The sequence below is a fragment of the Felis catus genome, chromosome X, assembly GCF_018350175.1.
Source record: "Felis catus isolate Fca126 chromosome X, F.catus_Fca126_mat1.0, whole genome shotgun sequence".
Lineage (NCBI taxonomy): Eukaryota > Metazoa > Chordata > Mammalia > Carnivora > Felidae > Felis > Felis catus.
The window spans coordinates 86037778-86063402 of NC_058386.1; positions in this window are offsets into that span (position 1 = coordinate 86037778).

Consider the following 25625-nt stretch of genomic DNA (forward strand, 5'->3'; position numbering starts at 1 on the left):
CCTTGCACCTCCTACTTTAAAACTTCCTCCATTCTCTGTTCTCATGACATCCATTTCAACTTTGTACGTTCTTTTCTAAGCAGCTTGAGCAAGTTAAAACACCCAAATTCTCTTTCTCTCTTATGGGAGGTCTTTTACCATTACTGATTACCGTTATTTGATTTACGCACCTTTTTATTTTATTTTTTTCTTAAATAACTGTGTCTCTACTGGCATGAGCCACCCCGGGGCAGGAATTGGGGAAGAAAACGCAGTCTGCATACCCCAGGGTGCCGCCCTACAGGGACACTAGGTTCTGCTTGCAATCACAGAATTAAAAGGAAGGGGACATGTGTGGGACTGAAGGGTAACACAGGATACCAGAGCCTTGAGGGAAGCCGGGGACCTCGATCACTCATTGGATGCTGGGCATGTCAGTCATTGCTTCTCAGCAAATGAGCTTCGAGCTGGCGATGGGGGGAGTGACCCTTTGTTGACCCTTCCAAGTTCCTCCTCCCGTCACCATCCCAACGGAATCTTCCCCCCACCCCCCACCCCGCCCCCCGCGTCCACAGCCATCTGAGGCGGGGTCTGGCTCGGCCGCTCCTTGGGCTGCTCCTCTGCCCTTCCTGTCGCGGGGCTTCCACAGGCACCTTCACAGACTGTTGTGTCCTCTGAAGCCATCTTCTCTGCCGCCCCCACCGGCTCGGCACAGGCCCTGCTGCCAACAGCCTCCCCTTGAGGGCAGTCACTTCAGCGGACGCCATTTTCACCAAAGTTGTGGCTGCAGTCCAGTCAAAGCTCCAGTTGAGGCACTGACTGGCAAGTCGCTCCTGCCATGGCTGCCACAGAGGAGCAAAATCTGGTCCTAGGTGGCCAGGACAAAGCTGGTGATGGGGCAGGCCAGGACCCCAGGCCCCTCGGGGTCCGGGGGTCACCTTCAGAAGGGAAGGGCGGAGTCGAGGAGGGTGCGGCCTTCCTGCCTCCCGGAGAGGTTTCCAGAGCCCTTCCTGAAGAGGAGGATGGGCAGGAGGCCACCTGGGCCGCAGAAGAGAGCTGGGTTGTAAAGCTGCTACAAGAGGAGGAAGAGGAAGAAGACAAGGAGGAAGACGAAGATGAGGACGGGGACGAAGACGACGAAGAAGAGGACTTCGAGTTCGAGTTTGGGGACGAGGACGACTATGATTACCCATCTCAAGATTTCGAATTTGAGTTTGGGAACCAGGGTGGGGTCTGAATATGAGTCGGAAGAGCAGGACGAAAACCAGGAAGACAATCAGGAGGAAGAGGAAGAGACTGAAGAGGAGGAGGAAGACAGCAATGGCCAAGAGGGCCCACAAGTCCTCCCTGCGGGTGCTCCCGAGGCCCCCGTGGCACAGTTTCAGTCCCTCTTCAGGACTCTGGTCCATTTTCTTCTGCACCGTATCCATGATAACGACCATGTCCTGGTTGGGCCCCACGAAGGCTGCGTGGTGGTCAGCAGCCACTCCCGGGAATCCCAGGACCCTGGAGAGGGACCAGCACCCCAGGATCAGGAGAACCCGAGAGAGGAAGCAGAGGTCGGGGTGGGTGAGTCCCTGGCAGAGGGCACCTCGCCGCCGGGGCCGCAGGAACCAAAAGAGGGGGCTGCATCCCAAAAGGCCGGGGAACCTACAGCAGAGGCCCGGGTCAAAGAAAACGAGGCCCTGGGTGATGCCTCTGAGTTCTGGGAGGCTGGAGCCTGTGCACCCGCCAAGGTTCAGGTTGGCGAGTGGCCGTCAAGTCCTCAGGCCCTTGCAGCTCCCGTTGGGGCACCCAGCTCAAAGGCAGGCAGTGCTCAGCACTTGCCTTCAGCGGTGAAGCAGCAGGTCCTCGCTCTCAAAAACCTTCAGGCCCAATATGCGCAAGTAGAAGCTCAGTTCTATAAAGATCTTCACGATCTTGAGGAAAAGTATGCTGCCTTCTACCAACCTCTGTTTGATAAGAGATCGGAGATCATCAATGCAATCCATGAGCCCACAGAAGGCGAATGTCAGTGGCAAGTAGGTGTTCAGGAAGGCGGGGCGGGGGAAATGGAAAGAGAGCCTGAAGGAAAAGGGCAAGCAGATGGCATACCTCACTTTTGGTTGATGGCTTTTAAAAATGTGAAGACGCTTGGTAGGATGATCCGAAGAAATGATGAGCTTGTACTACAGCACTTGGAAGATGTAAAAATTAAATTTTCGGAAGTTGACGAACCAATGAGCTTCACCATAGGATTTATCTTTAGGTCAAACGAATACTTTTTCAACAAAGTCCTGACGAAAACATACCGAATGCGATCAGACCCAGATGATTCTGACCCCTTCTTCTCCAAAGGGCCAGAAATTATCAGTAGCACAGGGTGTGAGATCTACTGGAAAGAGGGAAAAAATGTCACCGTGAAAACGACCAAGCTGCGGAAATGTGAGGGCCGAAGAAGTGTATCAACCACTAGGAAGATGCCCAGCTGTTCCTTCTTCACCTACTTCTATCCTCCTGATTATCCTGAGGGCAGAGTACTGGACGTGGCCACCGATTATAAATTGGGCTATTTTTTCCGTGAAGTTCTGGTCCCGAAGTCCGTATTATTCTTCACTAATGAAGCCAGCGGGTATAAATATGAAAGCTCTGATAATGAGGTCCAAGAAGCTGGAGGCGAGGAAAAGAAAGTAGAAGTGATGAGAAGTGAAGAACCTGAAAAAGGACCTGAAAAAAATCTGGACCCAGAAGGGAGCAATCCCTGAGAACCCAGGTATCTGTGTGTAGCTTTGTGTGTCACCCAACCGTGCCTCACATACATCAGTTATGTTTCTGAATTTCTTTTTTTTTTTTAACTTTATTTTTTATTTTTTAAAATTTATGTCCAAATTAGTTAGCATATAGTGAAGCAATGATTTCAGGAGTAGATTCCTTAATGCCCCTTACTCATTTAGCCCACCCCTCCCCCAACCCCTCCAGGAACCCTCAGTTAGTTCTCCATATTTATGAGTCTCTTCTATTTTGTCCCCCTCCCTGCTTTTATACTATTTTTATTTCCCTTCCCTTATGTTCATCTGTTTTGTCTCTTAAAGTCCTCATATGAGTGAAGTCATATGATTTTTGTCTTTCTCTGACTGACTAATTTCACTTAGCGTAATACCTTCCAGTTCTATCCACGTAGTTGCAAATGGCAAGATTTCATTCTTTTTGATTGCCGAGTAATACTCCATTGTGTGTGTGTGTGTGTGTGTGTGTGTGTGTGTGTGTGTGGTGTGTGTATGTGTATATATATGTATATATACCACATTTTCTTTATCCATTCATCCATCGAGGGACATTTGGGCTCTTTCCATACTTTGGCTATTGTTGATAGTACTGCTATTGTAAGGGTTAAATTGTACTGTAGGGCTAACGCTTAGCTTGAAAGATAACAACTTTGTTCTGACACTGAAGGTCAAAAGATAACAACTTGCTTTTACTCTTGTAAATCATACTTCATACTCTTGTGAATCAGGCTTTACCAATGAAGGAAACAAAAGCTCAAAAAAGAGCATCAGAGACAAGGTCAAGGAGATCCACTGGTTGCAACTTAGCGGCAGAAAGTCTAAAATAATCACCTCATTCAATAACTGTTTCTGACTCATCTGGGAACTGTTTCTCTGTTCTGTTCCCAGATAACGATAAAACGATGTGATCGGCTTTAAAAACTCTGTACCCCGGCTGTTCGGGGCCACACTCTTATCAAGAGTGTTGGTCCCAATCGGTCGACCTTGCCTCTCATTGTAATAAACTTTGCTGTGACTCTCACTGGTGCCCGTAGCATTCTGTTTCAGGAGTCGCGTGGATGCAACACTATAAACATGGGGGTGCATGTGTCCCTTCAAAACAGCACACCTTTCCCCAGTAAAGTAAATAACAAAACCAATGTCAAAAATTTAGTTCTACCAGACCGTGTAACGTTAATGATGTATATTGTTACAGAATGTAGCACATTCTGTAATGTACTTCATTCATAGTTACAAGTCCTTTCAGTTATAGCTGTAAGTCTTCTACAAGTGAGAAATGTGTCAGCCCTGGCGGCAGAGACCAATGTTTGTTTTGAACACCACACTTACCAGAACAAAGGGCTGAAGGGACTTGAATGAACACTAGCTGGGCCTTCGTCAGTTAGCCAGAGAAATAAGTTCTCTTAGACTAACGAAGAGACAATTCTTTTTTATTTTTTAATTATTTTTATATTAGAGAGATGCATGAGTGAGGGAGAGGGACAGAGAGGAAGAGAGAGAGCATCTTAGGCAAGATCCAAGTTCAGTGCAGAGCCTGACTTGGGGCTCACTCCCACAACCCTGGGATCATAACCTGAGCCGAAATCCAGAGTCGGTCAGTCACTAGACTGAGCCACTCAGGCGCCCCAAGGAGAGAATTCTTTTGAGAATGCGACTACTTACACAGGTTATCGTAAGAATTTTATTTAGGATCACATTTAATGATTTTACCTAACCATTTATTCAGTTGTAAATTTTTATATTTTAGGGGACAATGAAAAGAAAAAAGAAACAATAGTCATGGTAAGATTATTGTTTATCTCTGGATTGATAATTAAGTTGATCTACATTCAGCATATTTTGTTCTTGGCTCTATTTCTCCTTTTACGGATACTGTGACTTGAGATCTAGGATCCCAAGAAGAGACGATAGTTTATGGATAGAGAAGAGTCTTTTTTTTTTTTTTCAACGTTTTTTTATTTTTATTTTTGGGACAGAGAGCGACAGAGCATGAATGGGGGAGGGGCAGAGAGAGAGGGAGACACAGAATCGGAAACAGGCTCCAGGCTCCGAGCCATCAGCCCAAAGCCTGACGCGGGGCTCGAACTCCCGGACCGCGAAATCGTGACCTGGCTGAAGTCGGACGCTTAACTGACTGTGCCACCCAGGCGCCCCGAGAAGAGTCTTTTAAAATGGAAAGAAATGTCTAAATACCAGAATGTTCTGTCAAAACAAAACAGGACAAGCCTTATTGGTGTTTGGGAAATAGGAGATGAGGTTGGTGTGTGACAGAATTGAGGACATCAGATGTGCAAGATCACCCTAATACCCAGGTGTCTGGGTTACAAGAGGAAAACATGTTTTCTCCTGTTAGCACAGACCTACATAGGATTGCCTATTCTTAGACTTAGAAAGTCACTGGGGCATTTTAATCGAGTTCAATTATTGTCTCTTATTTCTTATACAGTTTGAAGGCATAGAAAGACATGAACGAAGGAAGCCACAATGAGTTTGTTCTACAATGAATTGAGATTTTCTGGTTTTAAGTTGTCCATGGAAATTTTATCACCACTGGTTTTGTTCCAATGTTTATCACTAAACAAGTGATGTCACTTTTTTTTTTTTACACCTTTGAGAGATATGACAACATTTGTTCTAATTAAAAATGAAAGCCTGTTTAAAATGAATAAGCTGCAGGGTTTTAGATGTAGAACGCTGACTCAAACCTACCTTTGTATCTTTTTGTTTTGACCCACCTTACTATTATTGAAAGGAATCACTTTCAACCATTTGGCAAAGCCTGTTTTAAGTTCTTTTATTGCATCCTCAAATTAATTACAAAATTATAAAGAATTTATATAAAGAAAGATGAAGGCTGTCCCTACTACATGTTTTTGAAGTACCTGATGGATGACCTAGCTTACCTAGAGACAAGATGGTGCTGGGTTGTACTGGGCTGATGTGGACCAGCAACATCAGCATCACTCGGGAACTTTTTAGAAATGCAAATTCTCAGGCCCCACTCCATACCTACTGACTTGGTAATCCTGATGCTGGGCCAGCAGTCCCAGTGTTGCAGGTCCACCCAGGTGGTACCGAATCTCAGTAATGTTTGAGAACCACACATTTCAAGCAATGAATGAGGGGAAACCTCAAGCTTCACCTATGGTAGGAGCAGCATTAATTCACTGATGTGAGGATGTTTCAGGTAGACAGTAAGGACTGACCGAGCTGGGGATGAGACTGGAATTCTTAAGGGCCTGGGACACACAGAAAGACCTCCTAGAAGGACAAACTTTGGGTGGTGGTGTTTCAAAATAATGGATAAGGGAACAAGCTCATTCCAGAAGGATAGAAACATTATGACACTATGTATATGAATTTTCAAAACATGCAAAACAAACATACTTATTATGGATACATATATATGTGGTAAAAGGCATGCATTGGAGCAATGCATGCATATGTAGCATGCAGAGAAGCATGTAATGGAATAAAAAAGAGCATTCTAGGAGAGTGGTTATGTATTGTGTAGAGGGAGAGAGGAGAATTCAAATGGGGAGGGGCCATCTTAGTTTCCTCCTGTCATAACAAAGTACACAAAGTGGGGGGCTTCGAACAGAAATCTATACCCTCACACCCTGGGGGCTGATTCTGGCAGTTCTCTAGTTCTGAAGTTCTGATTTCAGGTGAAAACAGGTTGAGGACACAGCCACGCTTCCTTTGAAGGTCCAGGAGAGAATACCCCTTGCCTCTTCCAGATTCTGATGGTTCCTGGAACCCCTTGGCTTGTGGCACCATAACTCCAATCTCTGCCTCCGTTTTCATATGACCCTCCCAGTGTGTCGGTAACTCAATCCTCCCTCTCCTTTGTCTTGCACTCACATTAATCATTGGGTTTAGTCTCACCCTTAACCCAAGATGATCTCATCTTGTGTCCCTTAACCTACTTATATTTGCAAAGACCCCCCTTTTTAAATAAGGTCACAGTTACAAGGACCAGATATTAGGACTTGAAAATCTCTTTTTGGAAGATGCAGTTTAACGCACTATAGGCTCACAGTGGGATTCAACTGTATTAGTAATGTATTTCTTTTTCTTTTTTAATTTTTTTTTTAACGTTTTATTTATTTTTGAGACAGGGAGAGACAGAGCATGAACAGGGGAGGGTCAGAGAGAGGGAGACACAGAATCTGAAACAGGCTCCAGGCTCTGAGCTGTCAGCACAGAGCCCGATGCGGGGCTCGAACTCACAGACCGCGAGATCATGACCCGAGCCGAAGCCGGCCGCTCAACCGACTGAGCCACCCAGGCGCCCCAGTAATGTATTTCTTAAGTGGGGTGGTAGATAAATGGATGTAGTGTTGTCGGTACCATAGACTGTGTACATCTGAAATATTTCCTAATAAAAATGGCAATGAATTAAAAGAGGAAAGGGAGAAAATGGGCCTATTATCTGGAAGCTGTTTAAGGAAAATGAAGTCTTAGTTTACCAGAGTGGAGGATCAGAGAAAGGCCAGAGGTTTGATGATAGAAGATCCTGTTCCTACATTTAGGTAAAGCTGCCTAGGTGCTTGTATTTTCCATCAATATCTCTTTCTTTCCTATTGTGTGGTAGCACATCTCATGTTCTAACTAATATTGCAAAAATCTATATATGTGTATTTACTGCTCCACCCCTCTTGACCCTATTCATATGGATTGTGAAATCCTGAATAATTGCAAACTTAGAAGGTTTGTTTTTTTTAACTTGAGATAGAGCTTGAGTTGGGGAGAGGAACAACGAGAGAGATATAGAATCTTTTATTAAATATTTACTTATTTCGGGGAGAGCACACGCAGGGGAGGGGCAGGGAGAGAGGGAGAGAGGATCCTAAGTGGGCTCTGCACTGACAAGTTGACAGCAGCGAGTCCCGTGTGGGGCTCGAACTCACAAACTGTGAGATCATGACCTGAGCCAAAGTCGGACACTCAACCAACTGAGCCACCCAGGTGCCCCGGGGAGAGAGGGAGAATTTTAAGCAGGCCCCACACTCAGTGTTGGAGCCTGACGCTGGGCTCGACCCCATGAACCTGGGATCGTGACCTGAGCTGAAATCAAGAGTTGGACACTCAACGGACTGTGCCACTCAGGTACACCAACAAACTTAGAAGGTTTTATTCTTCCTTCCCCAAATATCAAGCACTCTGTTCTCCATCTTCATAGGTGCTCAATTAATGTTTATTAAAGTGACTAAATGTAATGCATCCAAAAACTTTTCTTTTCACCAGTGCTGGCAGTTTAAAACGTATTATCACGTACTACACCTTATGGCTAGAACTACATGGTGAGAGAACATACAGTGCTCTTTCTCAGCATTAAGCAATTGGAAAGGGTGGGGCAAATAGACAGCCATCCGTGTAGTGTGATTTGAAGGCCCTCATTTTGTTTCTGATTGTTTATTTAGTTCATGGTGTACCAGTTATTAAACACAACATTTTTCTTAGACCCTATCAAGAGAGGCCCGTCTCCTGAACTTCGTGCTTTGAAGACTCCCTTTGGTTCTCTTCTCAATATGTTCTCCCCACAGGGCCAAACGCCCAGTGTTGAGGCCAGAGGAATAAATGCACACGCAGTGTCCTAGCCTCCTCCATATCATCCTTGAGATACCTGGGACACCAGAACTCCTCATCCAAACGGACCCAAGCCTGCTTCCAGCACCAGCATGCCCTTTGTTGGGGCTATCCTTTGTGGCTTAACAGCCTTGTTGGTGTATGTACTTCCAGGTGGCTATGGCAGGAGCAGGGCTGTACATGAGGAACAGTTAATGATTGGCCCAGGTTGTCCACATACATACAAATGAGTCCTCAAAGGTGGGGGATAAAACTCGGGGTGGGAAGAAAATGCAGACTGGTGAATGAATGCCTGAGGCCTAGTCTAGGGCCATGGGCCTGGAAGGTTGGTGGTAATTCTTCCCACACTGAAGGCTCAAAAGGTAAAGCAGTCCATGAATTCAAAACCCAAACCAGACCTTTCAGGCCATTATGAAAGTCTATTTGTCATGGAAGGAGATGTAACATGTTTTAACGGTTTATTGGTTGAATTACACATTTTGAATAATTAGGAATATGGCATGTAGGACCCCAACTGAAGTATTGCCTCCGACCTTGCAAATTTTATAAATCTTACAGGTGGGTCACGTCAAACATTTGGTTAACTTTACCCCACCACGAGCCATCAGGCCCTCTCACTGCTGTTTTGTGGTGCTTCAAGGAAACCACATGACTACATCATAGGAAACAGATGAGTTCCTGGTTGTGTACTTGTCCACTGCCCTTGTACTAATTGTGGTGTTTTCCATTTGGTTCTCCCCTCATAGTACAGTAAAGTATGACAAATACTTAAAACATAGAGCTCAAGGGAAGGTTCCTGCCCGTTCTTTTTATTTATTTATTTTTTAATGTTTATTTATTTTTAAGAGGGAGAGACAGAGCATGAGCGAGGGAGGGGCAGAGAGAAAGAGAGAGGGAGACGAAGAATCTGAAGCAAGCCCGATGCGAGTCTTGAACCCAAGATCCATGAGAGCATGACCTGAGCTGAAGTCAGATGCTTAACTGACTGAGCCACCCACGTGCCCTGGTTCCTCCTGCCCATTCTTAACAAATGGACTACAGGGGCTCTCTGCTGCCACTCTGTGGCTATCACTGGAATCTACCAGACATTGAAATGTATTCCACTGAGAGGGTGGGTGATGGGTATTGAGGAGGGCACCTTTTGGGATGAGCACTGGGTGTTGTATGGAAATCAATTTGTCAATAAATTTCATATATATAAAAAAAATGAAATGTATTCCACTGATGCAGTGCCATCCCTATGTGAGTGGCAGATTCTAGCCACATACTGGTAGTTCTTGAGTCCAAGAACGTCCACATTTTGTGATAATTGGGACATTTACATGTAGACAAAGCATTGAATACATATCCAAAGTAGTTTGTTTCAATAGGAGAATGTGTTGATTTCTCCTATTGACATAAGAGGAATACATAGGATTTACTGTTTTCTTAGATTTAGAAAATCATTGTTGCATGTTACTGGTTTGCAATTGTTAATTGTCTCTTATTTCATTCTACAGTTGTAATGCAGAAATAGAAATATACAGTGGAGGAAGAAACAACAAATTTGTTCTGTGCAGATTGAGATTTTCTCCTTTACAATAGACCATGTGAATTTTTTTCTACACTGGTTTTGTTCCGGATTTCATGACAGAAAAACTGATATCCAGTGACACCTGACTTTTACCTTTGTCAGATGTATTTGACAGCATTTGTTCAGGTTAAAAATAAAAGTTTTCTTGAAATGAGTACGCTGCAGAGTTTTTATATATATTGACACTGATACAAATCTATCTTTGTATCTCTTTGGTTTTTGTTTTTTGTTTTCCTGGCCCACCTTACTGTGATTGAAAGGGATCATTTTCAACCATGTTTTAAATTCTTTTATGATAGGTGTAAGTAAAATATCAAGTTTTAGGGGTACCAGAGTGGCTTTGTCTGTTAAGCATTTGACTCTTGATTTTAGCTCAGGTATGATCTCAGGGTTCATGGGTTTAAGTCCCCCTTTGGGCTCCACCCTGATAATGAAGAACCTGCTTGGTTTCTCTCACTCCCTCTCTGCCCCTCCCTCACTCATGCAAGCGTGCTCCCTCTCCTGTCTCTCTCTCTCAAAAATAAATAAATTTTTTAAAAGAATAAATAAATTTTAAAAATTAACGAATAAAAATTAAAAAAAAATTATGTTGAGAGAAAGAGAAATCTGGTCTAGCGACTACTGCATTTAATTGATACCAGATGGTGTCCCCTGACTTCCATGGATCAGCAGCAGCAGCAGCACCTGGGAACTTGTTAGAAATGCAAATTCTCATGCCCCACTCCAGATCTACTGAATCAAAATTCCAAAGGTGGGTGTGCAGTCAGAGTTTTACCTCCCCTTTGGCATTTTAAAGTTTAAGCACCACTAGTTTAGAGCAGTGATGGGGTTGGGTTGTTATGAGGGACTGAGTTTCTCCTATGGTAATACCAGCGGTAATTCAATGACTTGGAACTGTTTTGAGTAAACTGAAAGGTACAGTAAAGGCTGGACTGGGGATGAAACTGGAAATCTCAGGGGCCTGAGACACAGAAAGACCTCCTAGAGAGACAAAGATTGGGTGGTGGCAGTGGAAAAATGGGTGAGGGAATAAACTACTTTCGTAAGGATAGAAATGTTATGATACCACGTGTATAAAATTTTAAAACATTCAAACAATTATGTTGATTATAGATACACATATATGCATAAAAGCATGCGCGGGAAGAATACGTGCATATGTAGCATGCAGAAAAGCACACTGAAAATAATAGACACGTTATTTAGGACAGTGTTTATGCCTTGTGAATAGGGAGAGAGGAGAATTCCATTGGGAAGGGTTACTTTTAGTTTCCTAAGGCTTGTCATAACAAATTACCAAAAAGAATGTATCTTAAAACAATGTAAAATTTATTCTATAACCGTTCTGTAGGCCAGAAGTCTGAAATCAGTGTGCCATCAGGGTCATGCTCCATCCTATAGCTCTAGGGGAGATTCCTTGTCCCTTTCACCTTCTGGTGGCTCCTTGAATTCCTTGTCTATTGACACAATAACTCCAGTCTTTGCTTCTATCTTCACATGGCCTTCTTTCCTGTGCTTATGTGGATCAAATCTCCCTCTTCTTTATAAGAATAATACTTGGTCCATTTAGGGCCTGCCCAAAATTCAGAATGACTCCATTTCAAGGTTCCTAATTTCCTGACATCTACAAAGACCCTATTTCCAAGTAAGGTCACATTTACATGTAGCAGGAATTTAGAATTGTACATATCTTTCTGGAGGATACAATTTAACTGAATAGAAATACACAGTGTGCTTCAACTGAATTTGTAATGTTATAGTTCTTAATTTGGGTGTTGGGCACATAAATGTAGCTCAGGAAGTATTCTGGATTTGGCCTTTGCCTGGAAGGTTTTTCTTAACTTTGGCGTCATTTGCTATCTAAGAGAGGCTGGAGATTTTCAAAGGAACAAGCTCTGTCTCCTTTTCGTTTAAGCAAAAGTCAATTCTTTAACTCTTTTATCTCACACTTTGTTATAAACAGAAAGAAGATAGGCATCACCTTCAACACTCTGGAAATCTCCTTGGTTGTATCACCAGTTTGTTAGGTACATTTTCTAATTCCCACATCACTGTACTACATAACAAAGGATCCTTTCTTCCAGGTTCCACTAATTTGTTACTCTCTTTCCTTTAAGCTCTCATGGGCAGCCTCCAGAGGCCATCAGGCTTCTGGTAACAGTCTCTTCAAATTGTTTTTGGCTAACACTAATCTTCTCAAGGTCCTTTCAGCTTCTGCCCTCTGGCCATTTTCAGAGCCAATCCCATATTTCTGGTTTTTGTTACCACATCACCCTACTCTAGGTGCCAACATCTGTATTAGTTTTCTAGCGCTGCATGACAAACCGTTGGTCACATAAGTCATCTCTATTAAATGAGTTAGGGCACCACACTAGGACGTGAACGCCAGGAGGCAGAGATAATAGGGGTCCTCTTGGAGGCTATCACAGTACCTATGCTGAACCAGTTGTTGATCATAGCAATGCTCTGAAACCCAAGATAGAGGGATTGTAACAGGTCCTACAATTTGGAGGCTTCACTACCACCCTCTTCCAGCTTTACCTATCTGCAAACAGCCAGGGGTCCAGTATGTGCGATCAAGGGGATATGCACACTCAACCTACACTTCTTCCCTCACCTATGTTCCATGTATCTGGGGTCCTGAATTATCTGCCCAAGTAGCCCAAATCCTCAAGTACCAAGAAGCCTGTACGCTCCTCTTCACTGGTTCTATGCTTCTGATGGTTGAGAGGAACTGCCAGTTTTCTATTTCCAGGCCTTGGAGGTGGCCAAAAGATGGTGGCTGTATTCAGGGAAGAGGGGGCAATTTGGCTTCAGTATTCACATATATGCAAGTGAGGTGTCTTGATATTAGACATGGAGTTCAGAATGAGTAGAGATGGAGAAGCCTGGACCCTGGAATGTGGACCAGTGGCCTGGGGTGTGGGCCCCTCTCCCCACATACCTGGAACAGAAATTTGAGGAGTTCAGGTGTTGTGCATATACCTTTAGTGACCCTCAATGTCAAGAATTTATTGAAAGGATTATACACCATGATCATGCAGAATTTATTCCAGGGATGCAAGGATGGTTCAACACCCACAAATCAATCAACATGATACACAACGTTAATAAAATGAAGGATGAAAATCACATGATCATCTCAATAAATGCAGAAAAAGCATTTGACAAAATTCATCATTCAATAATTATAAAAACTCTCAACAAAGTGGGTATAGAAAGAATGTACTTTAACATAATAAAAACCATGTATGAAAACCCACAGCTACATCGTACTCAGTGGTGAAAAGCAGAAGTCTCCTCCTCTAAGATCAGGAATAAGAAAAGTATACCTACTCTGGCCACTTTTATTTAACATAGTATTGGAAGTCCTAGCAAGAGAAATTAGGCCAAAAAAAAGAAATAAAAGGCATCAGAATTTGAAGGAAAGAAGTAATGCTATCACTATTCGTAGATGACACACTATATCTAGAGACCCTAAAAACTCCATCAAAAAACTGTTAGAAACAATAAAAGAATTCAATAAAGTTGCAGGATACAAAATCAGTATACAAAAATCTGTTACATTTTTATACACTAATAATGAAATATCAGAAAGAGAAAATAAGAAAACAATTCCATTTATAATTACATTAAAAAGAATAAAATACCTAGGAATAAATTTAACCAAGGAGGTGGAAGACCTACACTGTGTACACTATTAGAAATTGATAAAAGCAATGGAAGGAGACACAAAAAATGGAAAGATTTCCCTATTGAAATCCAAAGGAATTTGTCACAGAAGTGGAACAAACAATCTTAAAATTTATATATAACCACAAAAGACCCTGAATAGACAAAGCTATCTTGAGAAAGATGAACAAAGCTGTAGGCATCACACTCCCAGATTTTAAATAGCCAAGATATGGAAACAACCTGAATATGCAGTAATGGACAAATGGCTAAAGAATATGTGGTATATATACACAATGAAATATTACTCAGCCATAAAAAAGTGAAATCGTGCCACCTGTGACAACATGAATGGACCTTGAGGGAATTATTCTAAGTAAAATAAATTGGACAGAGAAAGACACAGTATAATTCCACTTATATATGGAATACCAAAAAAAAGTAAAACAAACAAAAAACAGGTTCAAAGATACAGGGTACACATTGGTGGTTGCCAGTGGCAATGTGTAGGGGGTGAAAGAAATGGTTGAAAGGGGACAAAAGGTACAAAATTCAAGTATAAAATAAATAAGTCATGGAGATGTAAAGTACAGCATGGTGACTGTAGTCAATAATAACATATTGCATATTTTAAAGTTGTTAAAAAATATCCTAAAATTTCTCATCACAAAAAATATTTTGTGTATATGTAAAATGTTGAATGTTAACTAGACTTATTGTGGTCATTTCACAATGTATATAAAAATTGAATCATTATGTTGTGCATGTGAAACTAACAATGTCATATGACAATCCTACCTCAATTTTTAAAATATTTAAAAAAGAAGAAACATAAGAAAGCTGAGACACCTAGACAGAAGCTGCTGGGCCTTTTGATCTATCCTGAGACCTACAGAGAGAGGTGTAGTGAACAGGAACTGCATCAGTCACAGGTCCCAGCAGGGTCACCTTCCTGCATTTGGCCAAAAGTTTTCTAGAGAGGGAGAGGGAAAAGAGGCAAGTAGCAGAGAGTGGTTGAAACAACCTTCTTATAAGAACAGCTGTTTCCTGGCTGAGATTCCTGGGAACCTGATGGGTAGGTCTGTTCAGAGATGGCTTCTCTGAATGAGGAAGAAACCAGAAGGCTGCAGCTGTTTTTACTGCTGCTGTTTGCACTCTGTTCTCCTGGCAACAGCTGCTGTAAGGGCACTCTGATGGAGGGGGTTTGTAGTAATGCACCCCAGATTGCATTACTCTCCCTTTATTAATTTTAGCCAGAGTACCTCTGGAGAGATCTAATCAAATTTCCAAGGTCTCTTCACGGCTGCTGGATAAAGTAATCTTGAAAGGTACTACACTGTTCTTTCTCTTGAAGTTTCAACAACGTGCTCACTTCAGGGTGTTTATTGTCACCAGGAACATACTTAACATTACTCAGCTTGTGTGAGAGGTCCCCAACCCCATCTCAGGTCCCACCGTTGGAGACCCTTAAGCAGTGGCGAGGATACTGCTTCCCTGGCTTTCTCCAAACCGCTCTGTTGTATCACCTATCAGACCAGCCAGGCAAGATAGACTGGAAATTCAGAGACTAAAGAGATCTCCCCCAGAACTGAAAAGTTTATATGAAAAATCTTCTAACACCTTCTAATAATGCTGCATGACTTCCTCTAGGACTCCTCGAGACCCATAGACATGGCTGACAAAGTGTCCCATGGGATATTCAGTCTCTAGAAATTATCTACTAGCACCCTTCTGATATGCCCTACAGATTCTATGAATATTTTCCAAAGGTACCTCATGGGATCTGTGGGCTTTTTGCTTCTCTCAAATGGCACTGTGGTTAAATGCCTGGCTTACTACATGAATTTGTCAGGAGCTCAGTTGACCTGGAGAGAAAGCTGATCTGCCAAGTGTCAGAGTAGATGCTTTATACAACAAGCCAAAATGCAAGGAAGTCTTAAATTATTTACTGCCATTTAAAATAAAAAAGCAAAAAAGCTAAACTGGAGAGAGTTCAGATTCCTCTCTATTTCATTCTTGTCCATGGATCAGCACCAGTATTGGGTCAAATTGATGAACACAGAAGTGAGGATTGTGTCACTGTGGAGGGACCCCTGAAAAAAATGCTCCTGTAGTTTTATGGATACAAAATCTCAGGAATAGTGGAAGGGAAAAGGCTGAGAGTGTAATGAGTACTGATTTAGAAATTTAGAAAAATTGTCTTCAGGCTTCCTTCACTCTCCAACTCCTCTAAGGAGATTTCAGATGAGGTACCCAAGGAAGGTCTCTGTCAAAGCAAATGGAGGTACCTGGGCTAGGAATGCAGCTCTGTGTAACAGCATGGCCAGCCAGGACAACTTGAATTCTTGACGGCAATTCTCTTTAGAGACTTCATTGTACAAGTCATTCATTGTACAAGTCATTCATTGTACAAGTCTGGTTTGGGGAGAGCAGCATTCTCTTTTGAGGTCTGCCTTTAAAGCCTTTGGCTATGATCAGGCCTATGGTCAGGCCTCAAAGAGCACACATATTTAAAAAAAAATTCCAGTATAGTTAATATACAGTGTTAAATTAATTTCAGGTGTATAAAATAGTGATTCAACAATTCTATATGTAGCTGCATGCTCATCTAGATAAGTGAACTCCTTAATCCCCTTCCCCTACTGCACCCATACTCCCTTCCACCTCCCCCCTGCTAACCACCTATTTGTTCTCTATAGTAAAAGGTCTGTTTTTTGGTTTGTCCCTTTTATTTTCCTTGTTCGTTTCCTAAATTCCACATATGAGTGAAATCATATGGTATTTGCCTTTCTCTGACTGACTTATTTCACTTAGCATTATACTCTCTAGATTGAACTATGTTGGTGCAAATGTCAAGGTATCATTCTTTATTATGGCTGAATAATATTTCATTGTGAATATATGCCACAATTTCTTTATCCATCCATCTATCCATGGATACTTGGGCTACCTCCATAATTTGGCTATCATAAATAATGCTACAACACACACAGGGGTGCATACATCCTTCTGAATTAGAGCTTTTGCATTCTTTGGGTAAACACTCAATAGTGTGATTACTGGATCATAGGGTTGTTCTATTTTTAATTTTCTGAGGAAGCTTCATACTATTTTTCCACAGTGGCTGCATGTGTATACATTCCCACCAACATTTCAAGAGAGATACCTTTTCTCCACATCGTCATCAACACTTGTTTTGGTGTTTTGATTTTAGCCATTCTGACAGGTATGAGGTGCTATCCCATTGTGGTTTTGATTTGCATTTTCCTGATGATGAGTGATTTTGAACATCTTTTCATGTGTCCATGGGCCATTTGTATGTCTTCTTTGGAGAAATATCTGTTCATGTTTTCTGACCATTTTTAAATTGGCTTGTTAGTTTTTTTGAGTATTGAATTTGATAAGTTGTTTATAGATTTTTCAATACTAACCCTTTATCAGATATGTCATTTGCAAATATATTCTCCCATTCCACAGGTTGCCTTTTTGTTTTGTTGATTGTTTCCTTCACTGTGTAGAAACTTTTTACTTCAATGTAGTCCCAATAGTTTATTTTTGCTTATTTTTGCATCAGAAGTTACATATGGGAAAATGTTATGGCTGATGTCAGGGACTACGCTGCCTGTCCTCTCTTCTAAGATTTTAATGGTTTCAGGTCTCGCATTTAGGTCCTTAATTAATTTTGAGTTTATTTTTGTATGTAGTGAAAGAAAGTGGTCCAGTTTTGCTCATTAGCATGTACCTGTCCAGTTTTCTCAGCACAATTTGCTGAAGACACTGTCTTTTCCCCCATTGCATATTCTTGCCTCCTTTGTTAAATATTAATTGACCATGTAATTGTGGGTTTATTTCTGTATTTTCCATTCTGTTCTATCAAACAAAGTATCCATTTTTTTTTGTGCCAGTACCATACTGTTTTGACTACTACAGCTTTGTAGTATAACTTGATATCTATAATTGTGATATCTCAAACTTTCTTTCTCTTTTTCAAGATTGCTTGGCTATTTGGGGTCTTTTGTGGTTCCACATAAAATGTGGAATACCTTTCCATTTGTTTGTATCATCTTCAATTTCTTTGATCAATGTTTTATACTTTTCACAGTACAGGTCTTTCACCTCCTGAATTAAGTTTATTTCGACATATTTTGTTATTTTGGTAAAATTTTAAATGGGACTGTTTTCTTAATTTCTCTTTCTACTGCTTCATTATTAGTATAGATAAATGAAAGGGATATCTGTATATTGATTTTGTATTCTGTGACCTTACTGAATTCATTCATCAGGTCTAGTAGTTTTTTGGTGGAATCTTTAGGCTTTGCTATATGCAGAGTCATATCACCTGAAATGGTGAAATTCTTACTTCTTCTTTACCAATTTGGATGCCTTTTATTCCTTTTACTTGTCTGATTGCTGTGACTAGGACTTCCAATACTATGTTCAATAAAAGAGATGAGAGTGGACCTCTTTGTCTTGTTCCTGACCTTAGTGGAAAAACTGTTTTTCACCATTGAGTATGGTGTTAGCTGTGAGGTTTTCTTTATATATGGTCTTTGTTTTGTTGAAATATGTTCCTTCTAAACCTACTTTGTTGATGACTTTGTTGAGGACTTTTATCATGTTTGGATTTTTGTCAAATGAATTTTCTGTGTCTATTGAAATGATCATATGATTTTCATTTTTTCTCTTATTTATGTGATGTATCATGTTGATTGATTTGCAAATACTGAACAACCTTTGCATTGGGAATAAATCCCACTTGATTGTGGTGAATGATATTTAATATATTTTTGGATTTGGTTTGCTAATATTTTGTTGAGGATTTTTGCATGTATGTTAATCAACCTATTGGCTTGTAGTCCTCTTTTTATTGTAGGGTCTTCATCTGGTTTTGGTATCAAGGTAATGCTGGTCTCAGACTGAATTTGGAAGATTTTCTTCCTCCTCTACATTTTGGAATAGATTGAGAAGAATAGGTATTATCTCTCCTTTAAAGGTCTGGTAGAATTCACCAGTGAAGTCATCTTGACCTGGACATTTTTGAGGGTAGTTTTTTGATAATTGATTTAATCTCCTTATTGATAATTGGTCTGCTCAAATTTTATATTAGTTTCTGCTTCAGATTGGTGGGGGTTATGTTCCCAGGAATTTATCCATTTCTTCAAGATTGTCCAATTATAGTATTGGAAGTCTTAGCCTCTGCAATCAGACAACACAAAGAAATAAAAGGCATCCAAATCAGCCAGGAGTAGGTCAAACTATCACACTTTGCACATAACATGATACTCTATATGGAAAACCCTAAACTGCTAGAACTTATTAATTCAGCAAATTTGCAGGATATAAAATCAATGCACATTTTGAGTTTATTTTTGTGAATGGTGTGAGAAAGTGGTCTAGTTTCAACCTTCTGCTGAGAAACTTAACAGAAACCCATGGGGGAGGGGAAGGGAAAAAAAAAGAGGTTAGAGTGGGAGAGAGCCAAAGCATAAGAGACTGTTAAAAACTGAGAACAAACTGAGGGTTGATGGGGGGTGGGAAGGAGGGGAGGGTGGGTGATGGGTATTGAGGAGGGCACCTTTTGGGATGAGCACTGGGTGTTGTATGGAAACCAATTTGACAATAAATTTCATATATTAAAAAAATAAATAAATAAATAAAATAAAATCAATGCACAGAAATCGGTTGCATTCCTATACACCAACAATGAAGCAACAGAAAGAGAAATCAAGGAGTGGATCCCATTTACAGTTGCACCAAAAACCATAAAATACCTAGGAGTAAATCTAACCAAAGAGTGAAAAATCTATACACTCAAAACTATATAAATATTATGAAAGAAATTGAAGAAGACACAAAAAAAATGGAAAAAGATTCCATGCGCCTGGATACAAAGAACAAATATTGTTAAAATGTTGATACTATCCAAAGCAATCTATATATTCAATGAAATCCCTATCAAAATAACACCAGCATTCTTCACAGAGCTAGAACAAGTAATCCTAAAATTTGTATGGAACCAGAAAAGACCCAGAATAGCCAAAGCAATCTTGAAACAGAAAACTAAAGCAGGAGGCATCACAATCCCAGACTTCAAGCTATACTACAAAGCTGTAATCATCAAGATAGTATGGTACTGGCACAAGAACATCCCCTCAGATCAATGGAACAGAATAGAGAACCCAGAAAGGGACCCAAAAACGAATGGGCAACTAATCTTTGACAAAGCAGGAAAGAATATACAATGGAATAAAGACAGTCTCTTCAGCAAGTGGTGCTGGGAAAACTGGACTGCAACGTGCAGAAGAATGAACCTGAACCACATTCTTACTCCATACACAAAAATAAACTCAAAATGGATGAAAGACCTAAATGTAAGACATGAAGCCATCAAAATCCTCGAGGAGTAAGCAGGCAAAAAACTTTGATCTTGGCCGCAGCAACTTCTTACTCAACACGTCTCTGGAGGCAAGGGAAACAAAAGCAAAAATGAACTACTGGGACCTCATCAAAATAAAAACTTCTGCACAGCGAAGGAAACAATCAGCAAAACTAACAGGCAACAAACAGAATAAGAGAAGATATTTGCAAATGACATATCAGATAAAGGGTTAGTATCAAAACCACAATGAGATGCCACTTCAGACCTGTCAGAATGGCTAACATTAACAACTCAGGCAACAACAGATATTGGCGAGGATGCAGAGAAAGAGAATCTCTTTTGCATTGCTGGAGGAAATGCAAGCTGGTGCAGCCACTCTGGAAAACAGTATGGAGGTTCCTAAAAAACTAACAATAAAACTACCCTATGACGCAGCAATTGCACTACTAGGTGTTTATCCAAGGGATTTAGTTGTGCTGTTTCCAAGGGACACATGCACCCCAATGTTTATAGCAGTACTATCAACAATGGCCAAAGTATGGAAAAAGCCCAAATGTCCATCGATGGATGAATGGATAAAGAAGATGTGGCATATATATGCATATATATATATATATATACACATACCACAATGGAATATTACTGAGCAATCAAAAAGAATGAAATCTTGCCATTTGCAACTACGTGGATGGAACGGGAGGGTATTATGCTAAGTGAAATTAGTCAGAGAGATACAAATATCATACGACTTCACTCATATGAGGACTTTAAGAGAAAAAACAGATGAACATAAGGGAAGGAAAACAAAAATAATATAAAAACAGAGAGAGAGACAAAGCATAAGAGACTCATAAATATGGAGAACAAACAGAAGGTTACTGGAGGGGGGATGGGAGGGGGATGGGCTAAATGGGTAAGGGGCATTAAGGAATCTACTCCTGAAATCATTGTTGCACTATATGCTAATTTGGATGTAAATTAAAAAAATAATATTAAGTAGTATGTTAAAAAAGAAAAAGATTGTCCAATTTTATGGCATATAATTTTTCTTATTTTCTTACAATACTTCATATTTCTGTTGTGTCAGTTGTTATTTCTCCTCTTTCCCTTCTGATTTTGTTCGTTTGAGTCCTCTCTTCTGTTTTGATGATTCTGGCTAAATGTTTATCAATTTTATTGATCTTTTCAAAGAACCATATCCTAGTTTCAACAGTCTCATCCAATGTTTTTTTTTAATTTCTATAGCATTTATTTCCATTATAATCTTTGTTAATTCTTTTCTTCTGCTGGTGGTTTTGCTTGTTCTTTTTCTAACTCCTTTAGGTGTTTTTGCTTTTAATATAACTTGTCAAATTGCCTTTTAATATAACTTGTCAAATTGTCAAATTGGCTTTCATACAACACCCAGTGCTCATCCCAACAAGTGCCTTCCTCAATGCCATCACCCACTTTCCCCTCTCCCCTACCCCATGAACACTCTGTTCTCTGTATTTAAGAGTATCTTATGGTTTGCCTCCCTCCCTCTCTGTCACTTTTTTCCCCTTCTCCACCCCCAAGGTCTTCTGTTAAGTTTCTCAAGATCCACATTTGAGTGAAAACATATGGTATCTGTCTTTCTATAACTGACTTATTTCACTCAGCATAATACCTTCCAGTTGCATCTACATTGCTGCAAATGGCAAGATTTCATTCTTTTTTATTGCCAAGTAGTATTCCATTCTCCACACCCAAAAAACAAATAATCTAATGAAGAAAAGAATAGACACTTTAGGTGTTAAGTTAGGTTCTTTTTGTTTGTTTTGTTTTCTTTCATTTTACAGTTTATTTGTTTGTTTTTACTAATCTCTTTACCCAACGTGGTGCTGAAACTCATGGCCCTGAGATCAAAAGTTGCATGTTCCTGATTGAGCAAGCTAGGTGCCCCTATGGTTAGGTTGTTCATTTCAGATTTTTCTTATTCTTACATGAAGCCTGTATTGCCCTAATATTCTCTTAGGAAAGCTTTTGCTGCAAGCCAAGATTTGAGACCATCTGTTTTGATTTTCATTTGTCTCCATGCATTTTTAAATTTTCTCTTTGATTTCTTGGTTGACTTATTCATTGTTGAGTAGCATGTTATTTAATTTTCATGTATTTATGCTCTTTCCAGATTTTTTTCTTCTGGTTGATTTCTAATTTCATAGAGTTGTGGCCAGAAAAGATGACTGTTATGACTTTGATTTTAATGTATTTGTTGAGAATTAATTGTGGTCTAATATGTGATCCATACTGGAGAATGATCCATGTGTGCTTGAAAAGAATGTGCATTCTGCTCTTTTAGGATGGAATGTTCTGAATATATCTGTTAGATCTATCTATTCCAAGGTGTCATTCAAATCCAAAGTTTCCTTGTTGATTTTCTGTGTGGATGATTTGTCCATTAACGTAAGTGGGATGTTAGAGGCCCCTATTATTATTGTATTATTTTTTTAATATAAAATTTATTTTCAAATTAGTTTCCATACAACACCCAGTGCTCATCCCAACAGGTGCCCTCCTCAATGCCCATAACACCCCTCCCATCCCTCCCCCCCCCATCAGCCCTGTTTATTCTTAGTTTTTAAGAGTCTCTTATGGTTTGGCTTTCTCCCCCTCTTTTTTTTTTCCTTCCCCTCCCCCATGGTCTTCTGTTAAGTTGCTAAGGATCCACATAAGATTGAAAACATATGGTATCTGTCTTTCTCTGTATGACTTATTTCACTTAGCATAACACTCTCCAGTTCCATCCACGCTGCTACAAAAGGCCATATTTCATTCTTTCTCACTGCCAAGTAGTATTCCATTGTGTATGTAAACCACAATTTCTTTATCCATTCATCAGTTGATGGACATTTAGGCTCTTTCCATAATTTGGCTATTGTAGAGAGTGTTGCTATAAACGTTGGGGTACAAGTGCCCCTATGCATCAGTACTCCTGTATTCCTTGTATTCCTTGGGTAAATCCTAGCAGTACTATTGCTGGGTCATAGGGTAGATCAATTTTTAATTTTTTTAAATATCAAATTTATTGTCAAGTTGTTTTCCATACAACACCCAGTGCTCATCCCAAAAGGTGCCCCCTTCAATACTCATCACCCACTCCCCCTCCCTCCACCCCCCATATACCCTCAGTTTGTTCTCAGATATTTAGAGTCTCTTATGTTTTGGCTCTCTCCCTCTCTAACCTCTGTTTTTTTCCTTCCCCTCCCCCATGGACTTCTGTTAAGTTTCTCAGGATCCATATAAGAGTGAAAACATATGGTATCTGTCTTTCTCTGTATGACTTATTTCACTTAGTGTAACACTCTCCAGTTCCATCCACATTGCTACAAAAGGCCATTTTTCACTCTTTCTCATTGACACATAGTATTCCATTGTGTATATAAATCACAATTTCTTTATCCATTCATCAGTTGATGGACATTTAGGCTCTTTCCATAATTTGACTATTGTTCAAAGTGCTGTATAAATATTGGAGTACAAGTGCCCCTATGCATCAGTACTCCTGTATCCCTTGGGTAAATTCCTAGCAGAGCTATTGCTGGGTCATAGGGTAGGTCTATTTTTATTTTTTGAGAACCTTCACACTGTTTTCCAGAGCGGCTGCACCAGTTTGCATTCCCACCAACAGTGCAAGAGGGTTCCCGTTTCTCCACATCCTCGCCAGTATCTATAGTCTCCTTATTTGTTCATTTTAGCCACTCTGACTGGCATGAGGTGGTATCTGAGTCTGGTTTTGATTTGTATTTCCCTGATGAGGAGCGACGTTGAGCATCTTTTCATGTGCCTGTTGGCCATCTGGATGTCTTCTTTAGAGAAGTATCTATTCATGTTTTCTGCCCATTTCTTCACTGGATTATTTCTTTTTCGGGTGTGGAGTTTGTTGAGCTCTTTATAGATTTTGGATACTAGCCCTTTGTCCGATATGTCATTTGCAAATATCTTTTCCCATTCTGTTGGTTGCCTTTTAGTTTTGTTGATTCTTTCCTTTGCTGTGCAGAAGCTTTATATCTTCATGAAGTCCCAATAGTTCATTTTTGCTTTTAAATCCCTTGCCTTTGGGGATGTATCAAGTAAGAAATTGCTCCGGCTGAGGTCAGAGAGGTTTTTGCTTGCTTTTTCCTCTAGGGTTTTGATGAATTTCTGTCTCACATTCAGGTCCTTCATCCATTTTGAGTTTGTTTTTATGAATGCTGTAATAAAGTGGTCTAGTTTCATCCTTCTGCATGTTGCTGTCCAGTTCTCCCAGCATCATTTGTTAAAGAGACTGTTTTTTTTCCATTGAATATTCTTTCCTGCTTTGTCAAAGATTAGTTGGCCATTCGTTTGTGGGTCTAATTCTGGGTTTTCTATTCTCTTCCATTGGTCTCTGTGTCTGTTTTTGTGCCAATACCATGCTGTCTTGATGATGACAGCTTTGTAGTAGAGGCTAAAGTCTGGGATTGTGATGCCTCCTGCTTTGGTCTTCTTCTTCAAAATGACTTTGGCTATTCGGGGCCTTTTCTGGTTCCATGCAAATTTTAGGATTGCTTGTTCTAGCTTGGAGAAGAATGCTGGTGCAATTTTGATTGGGATTGCATTGAATGTGTAGATAGCTTTGGGTAGTATTGACATGTTAACAATATTATTCTTCCAATCCATGAGCATGGAATGTTTTTCCATTTCTTTATATCTTCTTCAATTTCCTTCATAAGCTTTCTATAGTTTTCAGCATACAGATCTTTTACATCTTTGGTTAGGTTTATTCCTAGGTTTTTTATGCTTCTTGGTGCAATTGTCAATGGGATCAGTTTCTTTATGTGTCTTTTTGTTGCTTCATTATTAGTGTATAAAAATGCAACTGATTTGTGTACATTAATTTTGTATCCTGCGACTTTGCTGAATTCATGTATCAGTTCTAGCAGACTTCTGGTGGAGTCTGTCAGGTTTTCCATGTATAATGAAATGTCATCCGAAAAACGTGAAAACTTGACTTCATCTTTGCCAATTTTGATGCCTTTCGTTTCCTTTTGTTGTCTGATTGCTGACGTTAGAACTTCCAACTCTATGGTAAACAGCGGCGGTGGGAGTGGACATCCCTGTCGTGTTCCTGATCTCAGGGAGAAAGCTCTCAGTTTTTCCCCGTTGAGGATGATATTAGCTCTGGGTTTTTCATAAATGGCTTTTATGACATTTAATTATGTTCCTTCTATCCCGACTTTCTTGAGGGTTTTATTGAAAAAGGATGCTGAATTTTGTCAAATGCTTTTTCTGCACCGATAAGACAGGATCATATGGTTCTTATCTTTTCTTTTATTAAAGTGATGTATCACATTGATTTATTTGCAAATGTTGAACCAGCCCTGCATCCCAGGAATGGATCCCACTTGATTATGGCGAATGATTCTTTTATATGCTGTTGAATTTGATTTGCTAGTATCTTATTTAGAATTTTTGCATCCATTATTCATCAGGGATATTGTCCTGTAGTTTTCTTTTTTGGCTGGGTCTCTGTCTGGTTTACAAATCAAAGTAATACTGGCTTCATAGAATGAGTCTGGAAGTTTTCCTTCCCTTTCTATTTTTTGGAATAGCTTGAGAAAGATAGGTATTATCTCTGCTTTAAATGGCTGGTAGAATTCCCCAGTGAAGCCATTTGGTCCTGGAC